The following is a 22,483-nucleotide window of genomic DNA, read 5'->3' as shown; positions in this document are numbered from 1 at the left end:
AAGCAGTGGTATCAACGCAGAGTACTAACGAATCATATCGCAATAATCTTATGTATAATAAACGAGCAGGAGATTATTAAATAGTCTTATAAAGGCGTAACAACGAATAGTTGAAATGTTCAAAAAAAAAGATCAGATTTATATTTTTTCTTTCTTTTAATATTTTTGTTATTTATAAGAATCTTCGCTAGTGCTTTGTTTTCATACGTATGTATGTATGTTCATCTTTATGTATTGTGTATGTATGAAAACAAAGCACAAGCGCGAAGGTTCTTATAAACAAAATCTTCTGATCATTTCAATTATTCATTGTTATGCTTTTATAAGTGAACGATCTTTTATAAGTGACAGACCATTTTATAATCCTCATCATGCCCGTTTATTACGCACAAGATTATTACGAAATGATTCGTTTGTATTTTATAAACGGAGAACAGGCTGCACCTGCCGCAGTGCAATATGCTAATTTATACCCGAATCGACATCATCCAAGTCCAAATGTAATAGCTGGTGCTGTTCGACGACTACGAGAAACTGGCAATGTTTTACCGAATAATAGAAACGGAGGTCGTCCACGTCAAATACGCAATCTTGTGATGGAAAATGCTGTTATGGCTGTTTTTCGCAATGATCCCACATTAAGTACAAGATCTGTTGCTCGTCAGTTTGATATATCGCATACGAATGTTTATAGAGTGCTTAAAGAAAATGAGCAGCACCCGTCATATCACTATACAAAAGTACAACATTTACTTCGACGAGATTATCCATTTCGTGTGAATTTTGCTGAATATTATTTAAATCAAATGAATTTGAGACATAATTACGGAAGTCGGATTTTGTATACTGATGAATGTACATTTACGAGAAACGGAATGTTTAATACCCACAATTATCATTACTGGAGCCATGGAAATCCATTTCTCACTAGGTCAAGTTCTTTTCAATACCGATATTCCGTAAATGTTTGGTGTGGATTGCTGGGAGATCAAATTGTAAGTATTTTAAGATTATAATTTAATTAAAATTTAAATTAATCGAATTAAAATTATTTTTATTCAGTCCTTTTTACTCTTTTTTTTTCAATGAAACTTATTTTTTAATATCTCTCTTAAGGCCGGTTATTCAATAATAGTTTAAAATTAGATCGAAGTTAAAACTATGTGCACATGTGTTCTGCGCAAAGTTTAAACTTCGATCTAACAATAAGTTTAAACTATTATTGAAAAACTGGCCCTTAATGTCTCTCTCGATTTGACATATCTTTTTTATTTATAATCAATACAATAAACATTTTTTTTATAGAATTCTAATTTGTAATCGTTAATTATACTACTGTTTTGTTACTAATATTGTTCCTATTATTAATATAACTTTATTAATTGAGCTTAGATTGGACCTTTTATACTACCAGAACGTTTAAATGCTCAAGAATATCTCAATTTCTTGCGAAATGATCTGCCAGATTTATTAATGCCGGCAGAGAATAATTTGGAAGATGTAGCATTAAATAGACGAGCTATGATATTCATGCATGATGGCGCACCTGTCCATTCTGCACGTGACATTTTTACTATAAAATGTTTATTGCATACAGTTTAGAAGAATCTATCAAAATTAGTTAGGATTGCTATCTCAGATTCAATATTATAGTCTATCCTTAAAGGTTAATTTTTATATCGTGCTTCATCAACACTAAAAATTTTAATAACAGTATTTATTACATACATGTGTATTGTGTATAATTTGTTTTCATAAAGAAAATTTTATTAAATATGTTAAAAGTAAAAACATACACTTTGCACTTAGAAGTTAGCATTTAAGTCTAATTATCTATTGAATCACTTTTAGTATTAATATCAATGAATCTTATTCAAAGGTATCATCCGCCGTTATCTTAATGAAAATTTTCCACAAGGATGGTTTGGAAAAGGTTCAATAACTCCGTGGCCTGCTCGATCTCCGGACTTCAACCCATGTGATTTTTATCTTTGGGGAGCGATTAAAGAAAAAGTGTTTTTAAGTAACAACATCGAAACCGCAGACGAAATGGAAGAATTGGTGTTCCACACTGTTCAAAGAATTGAAAATCATCATATACAAAAAGCTACGCAAGACGTACAAAAAAGAGCAGAAATATGTATCGAAGTGGGAGGAACTTATTTCGAACAATTACTTTAATTTTTTTGTTAATAATTATTTTGTTAATACATAAAAATTATTATTATTATGAAAATATTTATTTTTATTATAAATTTATTTTTTCTTATAAATTTATATTTATTATAAATTAAATATTTATTTTTAAATCTTTATTTTTATTTTATTATTATATTTATATTATTATTTACTTTTTATTTTATTATTATAAATATGTTTAATTTGATTATAATTTATATTATTATTTATTTTTATTTTATTATTATAAAAATGTTTATAATTATTATTTTATTGTGTAGTTTAATAGAATCTATCGAAATTGTGAAAATCGCTATCTCAGTTTCAATACTGTATTCTACTCTCAGGGCTTAATTTTTATATCATGTTCACACATCAAGACTAAAAATCTTAATAAAAGTAGTCATTACTACATACATATGTATTATAATGTTTTCATACATCAAGAAAGTTTTTTTTTTTTTGTTAAATATGTTAAAAATAAAAACATACTTTGCGCTTAAAATAAATTTAATATTTAAGTCCAATTATCGGAACCACTTTTAATATTAATTTCAATGAATCTTATTCAAAAGTATCATCCGCCATTACTTCGATAAAAATTTTCCTCAAGGATGGGAAGGATTCAGTACTAGTCCGTGGCCTGCTCGATCTCCGGACTACAACTCATGTGACCTTTCTCTCTCTTCAAAGAAAAAGTATTTCTAAACACAAATATGGAGACAGCTAACGAGATGGAAAAATTAAATATTCCACACTGCCGAGAGTATCGAGAATAATCAAATTTTAAGAGCTACGCAAAACGTACAAAAAAGAGCAGAGACATGCTACATTCGCTTTGCCCCACTTTGTCTCGCTACTCAACGATCCCGCGCTCCCCATCCAGTAGGCGGCGCCTACGCTGCCTTCCGTTGTAGCCACGCGCTGATTGGCAAACTTTAACAATTTATAGCGTAAAAAATAAAACTCAGATAAAAAAATGGCTCAGGACTTTTTGATTTAGTTTGTTGTCCTGCACCTGATGATGTGCTTCGTATACGTTTGTTTAGTTACATCCTGTATATGATTGACAAGTATGTGTTATCTTGATTTCTTTTCGATTATATATTGATGTTACTGTATAAAAATATCAGCTGCATAAAGAATAATATAAAGAACTTATGAATAACATATAAATAGCTCAATGCAAGGTGTTCGGTCTATCACCCAGAAAACTCGAGTTCAAGTCTATCGGTATATATATATTTTTTTATATTTATTATTATTGGAATATATAGAAATTATTAAAAATATATATTTTTAAAGGCGATACTTAAGAATTTTTAAATATTGAAAATATTTCAATAATTTTACAACTACAAACACATTGTATATATAAATGCAAAAAATTCAGTAAATAAATTAATCCAATAATAAATCTATCTTTCTAAATCAGTAATCAATATATATATATATATATATATATATATTATTAGTTATTGATTTATTACAGGATACATTATAATTTATTCACGAAATTATTTTGCATTGTTATGTATATGATAGTTGTAAAATAATTGATATTTTCAATATTTAAAAATTCTTAAAGTTAATCGCCTTTAAAAATATATTTTTTTAAATAATTTTTATATATTCTAATATATTATAAAAAAAATCATATTGATAGACTTGAACTTGAGTCTTCAGGGTGACAGACCGAACACCTTGCAGTGAGCTATTTATAATATGTTACTCGTATGTTCTTTACATCACGATTTATATGGAGCAAGTATTCTTATACAGTAACATCAATATAATCAAAAAGTAATTAAGTAATACATATTTGTTAGCCTATAAATCTACAATTGCCACTACATGTTAGACAAGAATTAAAATACTCGTTCTCTCCTTGTCTCTCTATCGCGCTGACGATACATAAAATATCGATAAAAAAGTAGAAGTGAAAAAGCAATAAATTGCCAAGTCTAATAAGCGCCCGTGTCTTACATGTTGTATATTAGTTCACTCTGCGAATTATTATTTTATCATTATTATTTATCATTGTACAATTTGGAGACATATATATAAATTTTTGATACTATTTGTTATATATACGCACATATGTGCATAAGCATATATAAAATTTACAAAAAGTGGGTGCTTATTAGCCTTGCTACATTCCTGCCTTCTGCTACGGAAGGCCAGAAAGCATTTTCAGGCCGTATCTCGCGTGTAGCATGTCACGTGATTAGCACGGTAGAGGAACAAGGATAACGTGATTATCGATCCTTGTCTCTCTACCGTGCGTCCGCGTGAGCAATGCAATGGTGTGTACGTGTACATACATACACCACTACATAGAACCTGGGAGTTCGTTTCTCAGCGTTGGCAACATTGAAACCGGAGTTTCGCGTTGTCACCGCGAGAGGCCTCCAATGTCAATTCGGAGTTTGCCTGGGCACAGATTAATAGACAGATAGCCAAAGACCTGGATGAAGGCGAGACCGGCATTTCTCACTGATTTCAGCGCCATATCGTAGTAGTGGCCAATGCAGTAACTACTAACTACATTCCCAAGAAATAAGTCATTTTCGAAGTCAAAAGTCGCGTCGTTAATACGACGGTAATAGTAGTAATTGTGCGATCCCAGGTTCAAAACTTGGGATGGCATAATTTTTTTTTGTTTTTTATTATTTTATATGTATATGTTATATGTATTATTTATTACGTAGACATAAATATTCGGCATATATTTATTGTTTTTTAGATACGCATATATCTTCTTATATATTTAAAATGTATAAAATAATCATAATATAAATAAAATATTTTTACAGAGAAATATTTTTAGAAATATTTTTACTTTTTAAAAATTTATACATTTTTTAAATTTTCTTAAATAATCTAATAATGTTAGAATACACACTTTTCATAACTTACGGAAAACATTCGGATTAAAAATTTAAAAAATGTATGAATTTTTAAAAAATTAAAATATTTCTAAAAATATTTCTCTGTAAAAATATTTTATTTATATTATGATTATTTTATACATTTTAAATATATAAGAAGATATATGCGTATCTAAAAAACAATAAATATATGCCGAATATTTATGTCTACGTAATAAATAATACATATAACATATACATAAAAAATAATAAAAAACAAAAAAAAGTTATGTCATCCCAAGTTTTGAACCTTGGATCGATCCCCACAGTTACTACTCTCGTGTTCTCCCGCTGCGCCAGCGGTACTAATCAAAACTGTGTCTTTCTTTAGGCCTTATAACAAACATGAAAATTTCTCTAAATATCCAATATAAAAAAAAAAAATATTACTTACAAGGCGCATTGGATGAAAAGCTCGAACACGGATCAACTTAAATTCAATACAGATTCACTATAAAAAAGGAGATCAAAATCGGTAAAGAGTCAACCGCGATCTCTCCTTGAAAGTATTGTTAAAAAGTTACAGAATAGGGGTGCAGGGGCGAAGTCTTTTGGTAAAGTTAACGGAGTTTAGCACGGACTCGAACCAGGGGCAAAGTCTTTTGGTAAAGTTAACGGAGTTTAGCACGGACTCGAACCAGGGGCAAAGTGTGTCGGTAAGGGGCAAAGTCTGTCGCACGGAAATGCCGGTCTTGCCTTTTTCAGACCTTTGGCTATCTGTCTATTAATCTGTGGCCTGGGTGCCCTGCCGACCCTTAAGGCTCATTCAGACAGGACGCGTCAAGCGTCAAGCAGCGAGCAGCAACCAATAAGCGAGGCAATATTTTTTACGCCATTGCTAATATTACCTCGCTTATTGGTTGTTGAATGATTGCTGCTCGCTGCTTGACGCGTCCTGTCTGAATGAGCCTTTAAGGGTCGGCAGGAGACCCAGGCCAGAGAGAAGCCTGAGAGAGGCCATGCCGGCGATTTTCGTGGGACGCTTTAACTAGGCCGTACAGCAGCGCCGTACATCCACTTTTAGGAATTTGTACTACGTATCCACATCCACTTTTCGATACCATCGATTATTTGGTTCATGTCCGTGCTAAATACATCCACTTTCATTTCTAGAAGTAAAATCTAAAATCATTTTTTACGCATGTGTGTCCACACATCTTATATCCATAAATTATAGATAAGAAATACATTTCGCGTATATAAATAAATTTAAAAAAAAATATATATATATATATATTTTATATACGATATTTTACATTTTAACATATACATATATACACTACGTACGCGCACGGATGAATATATATTATATATATGTGCGCATATATACAATTAAAATAGTAAAAGTAAAATTATATAATTATATAATTAAAATTAAAATTATATAATTAAAATAGTAAAAGTAAAATTATATACATTTTATAATATATTTATTTACTGAATTTTTGCAATTAAAAGACATCAACACGACTTAAATCGGATAATTTTTGATTATTCATATATATTTATTAATTAAAAATTATCCGATTCATACGTCATCGTGTGTTTGATGTCGTTCTAATAATTGTAAAAATTTCATTAATCTATTATACATTTACTTTCAAAAAGGTAAAATAAAAAATAAAGATTTAAGTCCTTATATATTTCATAAGACATTTAAATTCGTAATTATATATTTGTTATTATATATATATATATATATATGTATATATAGATTTTAATTATATTAAAGGTCTCCGGATGTCAAACCGAGGACGAGAACGAGATCATGTCGTCAGTTTCGCAGTCTTTTACGCGAGGCTTTCTTCATTTATAGTATTTCACGAATACATATGTATATGTATATGTCATCTTACTATAGAAAATAACATTTTTATAATTCGCATTTTGTCTGCTGAAAATAATTTTATATTATAGTATTGGATTAAAGATTAAATCATTCGATTTATGTCGTGCTTGGTGTCATTTTAATCGCTAAAATTTCATTAATCCATTAAAATTATTTCCAAATCGATAAAATACAAATTAAAAGTTTTAATTTTTATGTATAAAATGTTTATATTCGCGTGAATTATCGTAGATAAGGAAAGGTTCCCGATGTCGTCGAAGCGAGAGCGAGAACGAATAAAGAGCGAGCGAGATGACGTATCATCAAAGAGTTCCGAAGTCTCCTCGCGAGGCTTCCTTTATCTAATCTTTCATATATCATATGTCATGTTACTATAGAAAATAAAATTTTGATAATTTGCAATATATCGAATTGAAAATAATTTTAACAGATTAATGAGACTTTTGCGATTAAAATGACACCAAACATGACATAAATCAGATGATTTTTAATTAAGAGTAATTAAAATTTTGATTACATTTTTCGGGGGGGTGCAAAGGGGGCCGAAGGCCCCCCTTGCACCCCCCTCCCCGTGTGTGTGTGTGTGTGTGTGTGTGAATAGAGCATGTGTCGCGCATTTTCGTGTCCAATTGCACGGTGTGCAAACGAACGGTGCGCAAAAGAACTGTGCGCAAAAGAACTGTGGGCAAAAGAACTGTGCGCAACTTTATGTGTCTAATAGCACGGTGTGCAATTGCAACGTGTGCAATTGTACTGTGCGCAAATGAAGGCTTCTCAATTAGATTACCAATCACCACCAAACGATTTTCTCTCATTTAAGACCAATTTGAACAAAATTGGTTCATTAATAATATAATATATTTGGTACGGCTAATTTTACAGCCATTCCCGCGCTACTTAACCGCACATGATTTTTTTCATTTATTGGAGGAACTATGGACCACCAAACGTTGTAAAGAATGCATTTGTGACCACCTAACGATTCTGCATCGAATAAGATTTAACTCGATTAGACTAAAAAAAAAATATGTTCGACTAACTTTACATCAAAATTTTAATTATTTAATTAATTAAAAAACTATCAACTACCAAATGTTTTAATTAGACTACCAATCATCACCAAACGATTTTCTCTCATTTAAGACCAATTTGAACAAAATTGGTTTATAAATAATATATTGGTACGGCAAATTTTACGCCCATTTCTGCTACTTAACCACAAATGATTTTTTTCATTTATTGGAGGAACTATGGACCACCAAATGTTGTAAAGAATGCATTCGTGACCACCTAACGATTCTGCATCGAATAAGCCCTGATTGAACTCGATTAGAGTAAAAAAAAAAAGTTCGGCTAACTTTACATCAAAATTTTAATTATTTAATTTAAAAAAAACAATCAACTACCAAATATTTTAATTAGATTACCAATCATCACCATACGACCACTAAACGATTAGATAATTTTAATTTTAGAAAAGTCAAAGTCGTTCGGCTAACTTTACGGAGCTGTTAAAGCGTCCCACGAAAATCGCCGGCATGGCTCTGTTTTGATTTACGATAATTGATACGATCGCGTAGACTGACGGCGCTGGAGACGTCGGAGAATCGAATTTCCAAAATTGAAATAGAGGAGATATTAAGCGTGTAAGAATCGATCTTTATTCTTTCGATACTCAGTACAGACTGTGTCGACAAGCACTAATTTATGTTTTGATTTAAGTTCGCAAGGGCGAGAAACGAGGTGTGTAATCGTGTGAATGTCAAGGGAGCGTGAGTGTGTGTGTATGTGAGTGTGTGAGATGAGAGATAAACAAACGATTCACGCGGTAAGGTGATGTCGACAACGGTTAAATATAGATTGACGAATTACATTGAGACACGTTTACAAAATTTTAAGAAATGAAGGACAGTATCAGTTTAATAAATCAGCGTCGGAACAGCCTCTCTCAGGCTTCTCTAGCTCCGGGAACTTAGCCGGTCAACTTCGACTTTTTTAATTTTTTAATTTTTTTATCGTTTGTTGGTCGTTTGTTGGTGATTGTTGGCCTAATTACAACGTTTGTTGGTTTTTAATTTTTTTTTAAATTAAAAAAGAAAAATTAGCGTTAAGTTAGCCGGAAAAATCTCAATTTTAATAAAAAAAAAACGGTCTAATCGATGCGAAATCGTCTGCTGATGATTGTTGGTCTAATTTTAGCGTTTGTTGGTTTATTATTAGTCTTAAAAACGAAAAATTATCTCATATTGAAACCGCATCTGCAGTAATCGAATATGATTGGTTTATTGCTTACGATTTAAGACTTATTTCTATAAATGTAAGGCTAACATCTATAAAACTGGCTATGAATACGGGCCTTAACATACAAATACACATATTATAGCAATTGTTAAACATAAAATTATTTGTTTATAGACACTATAATATTTATTAATATTTATTTTAATTATTTAAAAACTTGAAACTATTTTTGAAATTTTTCAACATCTTTATATATTATTTATCCATATTTACTATTTCTTTATAAAAAATTTATTTTTTTGAAAAGCATCGTTATAAAAAATGAGTAATAATGATGCTCAATCAAATTTTTAAAAATCTTATCTAAATCTTAAATTGTAAAAACAGCAGTTAAGATACAAACAAAATTGTTGAAACCTCTATGTTTGGATAGACAGATACACACATATGATATGCAAAGTTTTAAGTCAATATATATATTTCTACATATAGATTTCTAAATTTGATTGTATCAATATTAACAAGGGATTCCGTTAGTATTGAAGAGTGGGATAACTGCTTCTCAAATAGTAGGGTTTGATGAAGACATTTCATTTACATCAATATCTAACATAAATAATCAAATAATATATTGCTTTATATAGTTATTTACACGTGCACAGTATGAAATAAATGATAAAATAATAGAAATATAAATATGATATAAATAATAGAAAAAGGACCGTCTTTATTACCATCTACTACTGTACATCAAATTAAGCTATGGAAAAATGAAAGAGATTCTTGTTTAATGAAAATGTGTTATACAGTCAATTTCTTTCACAAAAGATTTTTAAATATCATGCACTTTCTATAAGAATATTAATTTGGTAAAGTTGAAAGGTAATTATTATTTTAAAATTCGAATATTTTATGAAATATAAATACAGTTTATTATGTCACAAAATTTTATGACAAATATCACAATTGAGACATATTGTATCTTTATCTTGTACAAAAAGAATCATGGTAGTCACTAAAGCTAATCATTATAATGTAAAGAAATTTTGGAAATGATACTCAAAGGATTCGATGGAATCGCGAGTTAATATTGTGTTAATAAAATTTATTTATAAGCTTTTTACATACATTGTGTTATTTCAGTAGCAATACTACTAAACAAATATTGTCAAAAAAATGCCTAGAAACACTGAAAAGTAAATTATTTTCATTTTCTCATTGTAATAAAAAAATAAGAAAATAACTTTTTAATCAATGCCAAAGCTTTTCTCAGGCTGGACTAAGTTTTGATAATACAATTATGATATAACGAATTAATAAAGTAAATTTTAATATATATATATATATATTTATATTATTTATATATATTTATCAATCATCAACATTTATACAACAAAGAATTAGGTAAAATTCGACAATTTATTATAATAAAGCTTATTGCAATTTTGTACGTTGTAATAAATAAATTCAGATGTTATTCTAGCATTCTTTTAACATCAAATTTTTGTAGCAAACTTAGTACACTTATAATTAGCTGGCTTTTGATATATTTCCAATTAATATTTGTATAATGGAAAAAAATAATTAAACATACATTTAAAATACTAACATTCAATATTGCAGATAATGAAATTAGATATGTATAATTAAAATGCAAATTGATAATGCATTACACATATATCAGATATATTCAAAAAAATTTAAATATTTAACTATAATTAGTTAAGATGTAATGTTTCGTAACTTTTGACCATGTTACATCTAGAGAGAATTATTGAGAATAAAATATAAGAATATTAAGTAATGCATTATTATTTGCGCGCGCGCGCGCACCCACCCACCCACCCACACACACACACACACACACACACACACACACACACACACACACACACACACACACACACACACACACACACACACACACACACACACACACACACACACACCCACACACACACACACACACACACCCACACACCCACCCACCCACCCACCCACACACACACACACACACACACACACACACACACACACACACACACACACACACACACACACACACACACACACTGTTTAAAACATAGTTTTATATAGGGACAGAAAAGTGTTTCCTGCATATATAAATACAGAATAATATTCATTGTCAATTTTCTATGCGTCTCTGACAGCGATATATATATGGAAGATATTTTTAATTAACTGTATTAACATGAATCGCAAACATTTGGCGAACAGGGAACTTGATGTCAACGTTGTGGAGCTGCTTTTGGATTTGGTATTTTAATCAGTAAACCTTGAATCTCATTCTTTTTATCATATCTCTTCCACAATTCATATAGATTAATATACCGTGCTATTTCTTGAATCCTTTCATATCAGAATTTAATTTTGCGAACCACGATTTAAGATCTTTCTGCAATATTACACAAGCTATTTTTTGCAGGCAACCTGTAAAAAAAAAGATATTGTTAAATATAAAATTTCTTTGTAATACACACTAGATTGTAAAAATAATACTGCATGCTTACCAATAGCTATTTGATAAGAAAGATATAATAAACAAACGTACATCTGTTTTTAAACTATCATTAATTATATGCTATGTAAAAGTAATTGATCATCTTGTCCCACATTCTGAATTAATTTTAATAAGAAACGGTATGGTTGAGTAAAAAACAATGCAAGTGTTCCAAAAGATAAAATACACACTCTAAAATATGATTTGTACAATATGGAAATTCTTGTGTGTATGCATAATTAAACTTGTTCTTAACTGTGAGAAACAGAACAATAAAATTTAATTAGCATAATAATCATCAATAAAAATTACAATAGAAGATATATTCATAAACTTTACCTACAGTTCCCATTGTCATTATTTATCTAATATTACAAATTACTCCAAATTCTTCTACTGTTGATGCCAAAAAACTGCTAGTAATAAGTATCCATATATATACATATTAAGTTGAGAATAAAACCTTTTAAAATAAACTATTGCAGTAGCTATCACTTGTTGCCTCAACTTCAATTATTCATCTTACATTTGTATCACTAATAACAGAAATAATAAATACATAATTATGCATAAACTATATTGTACAATTATAAAACATCATCTAATCATTATCATGGTGTCAAAAGCGTAATATAAATTGATGCAGTATATTTATGTGAACATATACATACGAACACATTAACAGTAAAACGAATTATTCAATCTTTAATGAAAATACAAAAAAAGAAATAGTTCCTTACCAAGTATAATTAATATGTATAAATCTGTCAATATTTTTCTTTTTATTTATGCTGAATTTATATTTTGACTAGCATTGAATTGATGATATAATACAGATCTAAAAACTTCAACATTACGAAAAGATATAAATACAAGTTTGTTCTTCGTCTAATAAATATCTCACTACATTTTGCAATTTATCATTTCAACTTACTATTAGAGAAGAAAATAAATATTTTCTAATATTCTTCTTTCATTAATACTGATAAATCATGTTGACTCTCTCTGATCAATCTTGTTTATCCAATTAACGACTGTTGGCTAAAATAAAATTTAAAAAAATATAGTGAAAATTGTATTCTGTATAAAATTTATTGCGATATAATAATTAAAAAGATTAACTTACTGGATGTGAACTTTTTGCCAGAAATTATCGGCCATATTTTATAAATAAATTATTCAATTCAAAATTTTTTTTTATGCGATGGACGTTCCTAATTGTGAGAAGTCCTAAATCTCGTTTAGAGTGTAATTATTTTCAAATTTTCCACTGAATCTATTCTGAATTTTCTTGAAACATAGATAAGTAGAGACGAACTTGTTTTTTCTTCTGTTGTATAAATTATAGAAAAAAAAATTTACAACTACATTTAACGAATAAATTCATATAAAACATATAAAACAATTGTTCAAATTAAAATAAAGCAACAATTCAAAAAAGAACAGCAAGAATAAAATTTAGATTCATATCACTGAAGACTGGAGACTTAAAAGAACATCAATTCACGTAGATCATCGAGCTCTATGACATATTGTAGAGTTGGTCTATTTAGACCTTTAAAGGAATAGCACTAATTGAATACTAATATATTTAGTTTTATATAAAACAAACTCTTCTATTGTATAGTGAATCGCACTGAGTCCTTCAGTAGAGTTAGAATCTTGAAATTGTCTCCGATCATTAATGTTTCCGTAAATACACTGCAAGATGCGGATTTATAATAGTTTTTGAGCTACATGTGGAGATATCTGTTCGTAAATCGTCGTAAATTTGCCAAATTCCATTAGAACGCAAGCAGTATGCAATATAATGCCCCGATATGTAGGCTATTACTCCAGCCAACCTAAAAACAATTAATTTTTTATACAATTAAAAAATATAAAATATCTGGAAATTAAAAAAGTCATTGTGCCTACCTGTATTCGAAACTTTCATCATCACATAGAAACTTGAGTGTTGTCGGTAATTCTTCCACTCTGCAATTTAATCCAATTTTACATTGAATGTTTGGGCGTATATCGAGTTCAATGAATATGTGAATTCTTGGTTCTCTAAACCATGTGTATTTTCCCAAGCATGAATCGCAACAACGTCTTATAAATCGGCGATTTGAAGCCTAAAGCTTTCTCCAGAGAACTAAAGCCTTCCTTTGCAATTATTTTATGATTTGGTCCTAATATCACAGTTGGAAACGTCGTAACATTGCAGCCCGTGCATTTCTTCGTGTTCTGTATACTAAGCTCTGTGGTCAGGATATTTTTTGTCACATTTGCGATATTGTCATCAAAACGATATTGTCATCGATCCAGATTAAAATGATACTGCGCTGTGATTGGACAAATCTGAAATTTCATTAAATAAAATTCAATGAAATTGCAGATTTTACCAATCAGTGCCGGATCATTTTGATTCTGTCGCGAGTTGTAATTGTACAGTTTGTTTCATTCAGAGGGCACGAGAATTGAAATAGTGTTAAAAAAAGATACAAACAATTAATATTTTGCTTATCTCAATTGTTAACTTAAAAAAATATTGATCCAATGCCCAGATATGAATAATGCAAGAGTTTTGAGTAAATGTAGCATTCAAATTAAATCTTTTTAATGAAGAGAAAATATTTCAATTTTTTAAAAACTCAAGATTACGTTTAAATTACATTTTAGTTTTATTAATTAAAAAATGTAAAACTATATATATTTTTTATACATACTTTCTACGACTGAAGGAAGAACATGAAAATCGAAATACTTTGTGCGGCTGATGGATGAACATAAAAATCCAAATATTTTCTGCGACTGAAGGAAGAACATGAAAATCCAAATACTTTGTGCGGCTGAAGGAAGAACTTGTCTCTTGATAGATAGCATTAATATCAGCAGCAAAAAACTGCATTCTACACCGAAAGACACCGAACAGAATCGCTCAGAATCAACGAGTGAGAGTCAACGAAAATTCGACGACTTGTTCGAACGAAGTACTGAACTAAGGACGGATGTGAACGAAAAAAATGTGCTTCGACGAATAATTTTCATGTGCCGACGAAAAGTTGAACCCATTTTCTTACCAGAATTGGTCAATATGTCCTCGTTGCGTACCACAAAAACCTCTCAGTTTTCTATCTCAATGTATCACAAATGTTTTACAACTAGGATGCTCACTTTGGTGGGACCGCAATTTTGCGTGGCATTTTGTCGTATCTGTAAAGAATTTATTTTTATTGCATTTATGTAAACATATTAAATACTACATGTCAAAACAAAGTAACGAAATATACATCGTAAAACAATCACAGAATTTTACCTTTCACTTAAAGTTATAGTTTGAACAGCAACAAACTTCTTATTTCATAATATATACAATATTTACAATATGTATGATACAGAAATGGAATTAGTAAGACTTTGTAAAACGGGTGCAACATGTAACATAAATTATAAAAGAATATATATCAAAAAATATTCCTAGGTGCAATTAGCATGTTTATATTAGTTCTAAGTAATAGGAAAGTATGCACACACACACATTAAAACAATCCAAATATCATAAATAATAAAAAGATTTTCAATATTTGTCAAAAATGAAAGTTTATGTTTAAATGTGTGCATACATTTTAGTTTTATTAATTAAAAAATGTAAAACTATATATATTATTTTTTTATACATACTTTCTGCAACTGAAGGAAGAATATTAAAATCCAAATATTTTGTGCGGCTGAAGGAAGAATGTGAAAATCCAAATATTTTCTGCGACTGAAGGAAGAACATGAAAATTCAAATACTTTGTGCGGCTGAAGGAAGAACTTTCCTGTCTCTTGATAGATAGCATTAATATCAGCAGCAAAAATTATATCTGGCTGTGCTACATAATCCTCAAGATCCACTTCTTCGCTCAAATTTATCTTTGCATAATCGTAGAAAAGATCAAAAAATCGTAGAAAAGATCAGTTTTTTGTTGACGATCGGATAGCGGAAGTTTAATCTTGCGGTCCAGTCTACTAGGACGAAGCTATACGGGATTCAATATGTCCATTCTGGAAGAATATACTGAAATAATAAAACTAAAGTACAATCTTAATATACATAAAAATATGCTTAAAGATCCAAGGAAATTAAACAAGAGTTACCAGCTCATCTATTTGTTGCCATAATGACTTTAACATTAGTTGTCTGATCAAAACCATCCATTTGATTTGAGTAATTCCAGGAGAATACGTTACACTTCTTGATCTGCTACAGCTTGAGTGTCAAATCTTTTTGTAGCAATAGCATTTATTTCATCAACAAATATTATGACTGGTGAGTTTTCTTTAGCCAAACGAAACACGTCTCGTACCATTTGTGGTCCTTCGCTCAAATACTTTTACACAAATGAAGGCAGCTGGAAAAAATAGAAAATAATAGAATTTAAAACACAAAATCTGTTTGTTATAATTCTTCCATGCGATTAGTTTAGATATATTCTGAGATTTTTTTTAACAGTATATTTAAATTTGTACCAGTAGTATGTCTAGCAACTGCTTGCGCCAACATAGTTTTTCCACAACCGGGTAGTCCGTACATGAGTACATCTCACAGTAGATCAATGCCAATTTGTTTATACAATTCGAATGTTTTAATAGTAATGGGTACAACAAAAATATTGATACGGTGCTGCAACCTAAAGACATGGCGGACTGCTGAAAGGTCAGCTGAAAAAGATCAAAGGTTCCGACGCTGTGTGTCCCTACTGTATATAAGTATATGTGACCATGCTATACGCGAGATACGGCCTGAAAATGCTTTCTGGCCTTCTGTAGCAGAAGGCAGTAACGTAGCAAGACTAATAAGCACCCACTTTTGGTAAATTTTATATATGCTTATGCACATATGTGCGTATATATATAACAAATAGTATCAAAAATTTATATATATATATCTCCAAATTGTACAATGATAAATAATAATGATAAAATAATAATTCGCAGAGTGAACTAATATACAACATGTAAGACACGGGCGCTTATTAGACTTGGCAATTTATTGCTTTTTCACTTCTACTTTTTTATCGATATTTTATGTATCGTCAGCGCGATAGAGAAATAATAGGAGAGTCTTGTTTCATTATCCTGTAGCAATTATAGATTGGCGAATATGTTGAATCTTTATTTCTTTTACATTATTGATGTTATTGTATAATCTCTACTCCATAAATACTTATGACGTGTAAGAACTTTTAGGAGTAATGTATGATGGCTCAATGAAAGAATAATTTTCAGCCTGTCACCCAGAAAACTTGAGTTCAAATTTATCAATATCAATTTTTTTATAATACATTGGCATATACAAAAATTATAAAAAATATATTTTGTAAAGGCGACAAACTTAAAAATTTTTAAATATTGAAAATATTATCATTTTACAACTACACACATCCCAAGTAGCACAAGAATGTATAAAAAATGTTTAAAACTCATTTTCAAAGATATTTTAAAAATGTTAAAATAATGAGAAGTCCCTTTTTATTAATTAAAAAAACATTCATTATTTTTATTTAAAGTTTATTAAATATTTAATATTTCATTATTAAAATATTAATAAAATATTAATAAAATATTAATGAAATAAATACATATTTATTTTATTAGTATTTTATTCATATTTTATTAATGAAATTAAGTTAACATTAAATTAATATTTATACGTATATTACATTAACGTGAAAATAAACGTTTTTTTAATTAATTAAAAGGGACTTATTTTTACTTTCTCTCTCTTTCTCTCTCTCTCTCTCCCCCCTCTCCCCCCTCTCCCCCTCCCCACCCCCCCTCTCTCTCTCTCTCTCTGTAAATAAATTAATCCAGTAATAAATCTATATAGCAGCTGCGTGCGTGTGTGTGTGTGTGTGTGTGTGAGAGAGAGAGAGAGAGAGAGAGAGAGTGTGTGTGTGTGTGTGTGTGTGTGTGTGTGTGTGTGTGAGAGAGAGAGAGAGAGAGAGTGTGTGTGTGTGTGTGTGTGTGTGTGTGTGTGTGTGTGTGTGTGTGTGTGTGTGTGTGTGAGCGTACATGTGTAGTTGCAATTGATTTATTACTGGATTTATTTATTTTAATTATTTTGCATTTCTATACAATGTGCATGTAGTTGTAAAATGATTGAAATATTTTCAATATTAAAAAATTTTTAAGTTAATCTTCTTTTAAAAATATATTTTTTTACTAATTTTTGTATATTCCAATATATTATAAAAAAAATTGATATCGATAGATTTGAATTCGAGTTTCTTGGGTAACACACTGAACATGTCATCATACATTATTCGTAAGTTCTTTCACGTTATAAATATTGGAGCAGATGTCCTTACACATCAATATAATCGAAAAAAATCAAGATAATACTTGCAGTCATATATATATATATATATATGTGTGTGTGTGTGTGTGTGTGTGTGTGTGTGTGTGTGTATATACTTATATTTTATATTTTATAAATAAGAGAAATTAATAAATATTATGCAGACAATATATTAAGTACAAGATGTTCAGTCTGTGCCATATATGTTAAAAGCTCAAGCTTCCATCAATAATTAATAGTCCAATGAATATAGTAATCAACAATTATTTTTATACACTCGTCAAAAAAATTATCGCAACACGTAATTAATATCAAAATTTAGCATAAATTCAAATAAGCGTATCTCCGCGAAAAATTGTTGTATTTCAATTTCATACAACAAATTTTTTTTTGTTTTAAAGAGGGTAAAGTCTCTACTTTAAGAAACTTTCGTTCGATTTTGATTTTATTCTCTCCCCCTTTCTCCATCCCTTTAAAAGGAGGGACGTGTTATTTTTTCAAAAAATTGCATAGTTTGACGAACTCTACGGAGTGTACTAAATTTTTTTCGCAAATATCATCATAACTATCGTAAAATATGGACTTTTCTCTACAAATTTTTAAAAAATTTGAATACCGTACGATTTTTTTTCGCGAAGTTACAGCATATCAAAGTTACCTATGCATTTTTGCCTATGTATTCAATTACCGCCAACATTAGCATTATCCGATGGGCACTACGGGGAAGTTGCTGGTCAGATTTTGCCCATCGTGTGTGTGTGTGTGTGTGTGTGTGTGTGTGTGTGTGTGTTGGGGCAGGGATATATGTTCGTATTTAAAATTGTGTATTTCTGCCTCGTCTTCGGATGACCTTTTATGGAAAGATGGCTGCATGATTTTGAAAGACTACCAACCAATTTCTAGCAATTGGAAGCAGCCCTACATCGAATATGGTTCGAAATTCTTCAAGCCACAATTAGAGCCTGCATTAATATGCGTGAGCGCCTGCAAGAGGTCATCCGAAGACGAGGCAGAAATATACAATTTTAAATACGAACACATATATCCTTGCCCCAACACACACACACACACACACACACACACACACACACACACACACACACACACACACACACACACACACACACACACACACACACGATGGGCAAAATCCGACTAGCAACCTCCCCGTAGTGCCCATCGGGTAATGCTAATGTTGGCGGTAATTAAATATATAGGTAAAAATGCATAGGTAACTATAATATATAATAAACATATAATGTCAAGGCTCTGACTATTCAAAATTAATAAATAAACGGGCTAATAAGAGCCGAGCGCGGATAGAAGCGCGACAAAAAAAGAAACGAACTTAGAGTTACAAAGTTAATTTATTCAAACGTTTCGGTCCCTGATTCGGGCCATCCTCAGTAAGCTGTACAAACATAAAGTAAAAATAAAAGGTAAAAAATACAAAATTGAAAACATTGCAAAAATTATTTAACAAAAAACGGTGAGGCGATGGTAAACAGAAATTTAGTATAATTATAATAAAAAGGAGGACCAACATGAGATAAAGAATAATTAAAATTAAAGATAGAAACAATACGTACATAAAAGAAAGAAAGAATGATTCATAAGAATCGTGCGGCAAAAAACGGCGAAGAGCCCCGCAGCCAATGTATAATCACAACAGCGTCACCTCTCATCGTTACCAAACGGAAAGAGAACGTTTGTGAATGCATATTATTGCAAACTGTGTTGATTAAAGAAAAATTGATCGAGCTAACAAAGAAACACGAAAAAAAGAGGCAACTTACCGATGCTAGAAAACACAGAGGCCTACGGGAACGTGACATATAATCGCACTTGTTAAACGATACATCGCGACTGGTCTTTAAATGGAAAGATGAGATCGAGACAATAATATAAACACAGAAATGAGGTCAACCGAAAACAGATGATAAATGAGCGCACGCTTGGCTTTAGATATTATACATATTTTCTATCATCGGGAAATATATATGGTCCTTATTACAAAAAAATAGGTAATTGAATACATAGGCAAAAATGCATAGGTAACTTTGATATGCTGTAACTTCGCGAAAAAAAATCGTACGGTATTCAAATTTTTTTAAAATTTGTAGAGAAAAGTCCATATTTTACGATAGTTATGATGATATTTGCGAAAAAAATTTAGTACACTCCGTAGAGTTCGTCAAACTAAGCAATTTTTTGAAAAAATAACACGTCCCTTCTTTTAAAGGGATGGAGAAAGGGGGAGAGAATAAAATCAAAATCGAACGAAAGTTCCTTAAAGTAGAGACTTCACCCTTCAAAAAACAAAAAAAAAATTTTTGAAATACGACAATTTTTCGCGGAGATACGCTTATTTGAATTTATGCTAAATTTTGATATTAATTACGTGTTGCGATAATTTTTTTGACGAGTATATATTCAAATATACAATTTTATATAAAAATAATTGTTGCATTACTATATTCATTGGACTATTAATTATTGATGGAAGCTTTGAGCTTTTATATGGCACAGACTGAACATCTTGTACTTAATATTGTCGGCATAATATTTATTCATTTAAAATTTATTTAAATTACATTTATCATTATATGTATTAATATAATAATATGTTATTATTACATATTATTACTTATACTATTCAAAATAAATATTTTATATTTTATCCGTACGTGTATATTTATTTCATGTTATTTTATACATAAAAAATATTTTTTTTATATCTATATATGCGTGTGTGTGTGTGTGCGTGTGTACATATATTTATATGTATGTATGTATGTATATTATTCTATAATTTGAAGTGCATAATTATTACATTATTATTATTATTACATTATCTCTCAATAATCGCATCCGTGTGCTCAACGTATTAGTGTGTGTTCCTACATGAACGCTACACATATGCAATGCAAGAGAGACAAAGACAGAATAATACTCTCTCCTTGTCATAGATGTAGGAATAACTGGATAGAGCATATGAGAGGGGAAGTGAAGCCAGAGACGAGGGAGGAAAATTGCCAACCAAGATGGCGGCGACAGATGATTAAACGAGCAAGGCGATACTCAACCTCATTTTATATTTAAGATTATCTTAAGGGTCGGCAGGCGACACGGTGGAGACGCCTGTCGGCCGGCCGAGAATTACGGATTCGTATAATCCAGATTTTAGCCAAAATACTGAATGAATCTCATTAAATTTACGATATTCTTAATCAGTAAGCTCGACTGTAATCAGCTAAAGAGCTATTTTATTAAAAAAAGGTGAAAATAAAATTTTTTAATAAACTTGGGGAAATGTGCAGTTAGCAACGGGTAAGGTTGGGTTAGCCGCGAGTCCGTATTTAATTTATTATAAATTTTTAAGAGCAAAAATGCAAAATCGGGCTCTTTAGCTGATTGCATTATTATATAAAGAATATATTAAAAAAAAAATCACGAAGCTGTCACTTATTTGATGAGAAATCTGGACGATACGATTCTCACTAGATCTAAGGAACTGGGGAAATTTTCGTGGTAACATACTGACAGTTTGACAAGGAGAGAGATAATCGTTCTGTCTTTGTCTCTCTTGCATCGCGTATGTAGTAGCGTCCATGTAGGCACAAATACTAATATGTTGAGCACACGGATGCGATTATTGAAAGATAATGTCAACAAGAACCGGCTATCGTATTACCTTTGTTTCTCTGTATATGTAAAACGAGGATAACGATATCTTAGATCTTGCTCCTAACAATATCTTCCAATAATTGTATCTTATTGTATGCCGCATCTCGCATATATTATGTATCTCAAATTATAGAATAATGATTTATTAAATATTAAAATATATATTTTTTTTTAAGGATTATTATATGTATAATTTAGAAAGAATATTTAAAATATTTATAAGTTTATATATATGTATATATATATGTATATATATATATATATATATATATATATATGTGATTGACAAGTATGTGTTATCTTGATTTCTTATTGATGTTACTGTATAAAAATATCAGCTGCATAAAAAATAATATAAAGAACTTATGAATAACATATAAATAGCTCAATGCAAGGTGTTCGGTCTATCACTCTGAAAACTCGAGTTCAAGTTTATCGGTATATATATATATATTTTTTTATATTTATTATTATTGGAATATATAGAAATTATTAAAAATATATATTTTTAAAGGCGATACTTAAGAATTTTTAAATATTGAAAATATTTCAATAATTTTACAACTACAAACACATTGTATATATAAATGCAAAAAATTCGGTAAATAAATTAATCCAGTAATAAATCTATCTCTCTAAATCAGTAATCAATATATATATATATATATATATATATATATATATATATATATCAGGGATCCGGACCGAAACAAAATTAGGGTTCGGTTTCGGTTACGGTTTAATAAAAT

At 29.9% G+C, this 22,483-nt stretch overlaps 2 pseudogenes across 2 annotated transcripts; both read right to left on the bottom strand.

Moving 5' to 3' along the window:
- Positions 1-11,023: 11,023 nt before the first annotated feature.
- Positions 11,024-12,880, bottom strand: LOC145939020 (cyclin-C-like; annotated as a pseudogene). Its single transcript, XR_014425774.1, has 5 exons — positions 12,846-12,880; positions 12,654-12,733; positions 12,059-12,255; positions 11,730-11,974; positions 11,024-11,649 (listed from the first exon to the last, which is right to left on the bottom strand). The product of XR_014425774.1 is annotated as a cyclin-C-like (transcript).
- A 1,149-nt stretch (positions 12,881-14,029) lies between these two features.
- Positions 14,030-16,280, bottom strand: LOC145939014 (26S proteasome regulatory subunit 6B-like; annotated as a pseudogene). The gene is made up of 5 exons (XR_014425773.1): positions 16,217-16,280; positions 15,845-16,079; positions 15,386-15,764; positions 14,785-14,917; positions 14,030-14,702 (listed from the first exon to the last, which is right to left on the bottom strand). The product of XR_014425773.1 is annotated as a 26S proteasome regulatory subunit 6B-like (transcript).
- Positions 16,281-22,483: the final 6,203 nt, after the last annotated feature.

Source organism: Prenolepis imparis, unplaced genomic scaffold (assembly GCF_030444845.1).
Source record: "Prenolepis imparis isolate NDT839.2.m4 unplaced genomic scaffold, iyPreImpa1.0 SCAF_1, whole genome shotgun sequence".
Classification (NCBI taxonomy): Eukaryota; Metazoa; Arthropoda; class Insecta; order Hymenoptera; family Formicidae; genus Prenolepis; species Prenolepis imparis.
Note: the sequence above shows the minus strand (reverse complement) of the source record. Positions and strands in the feature narration are given on the sequence as shown.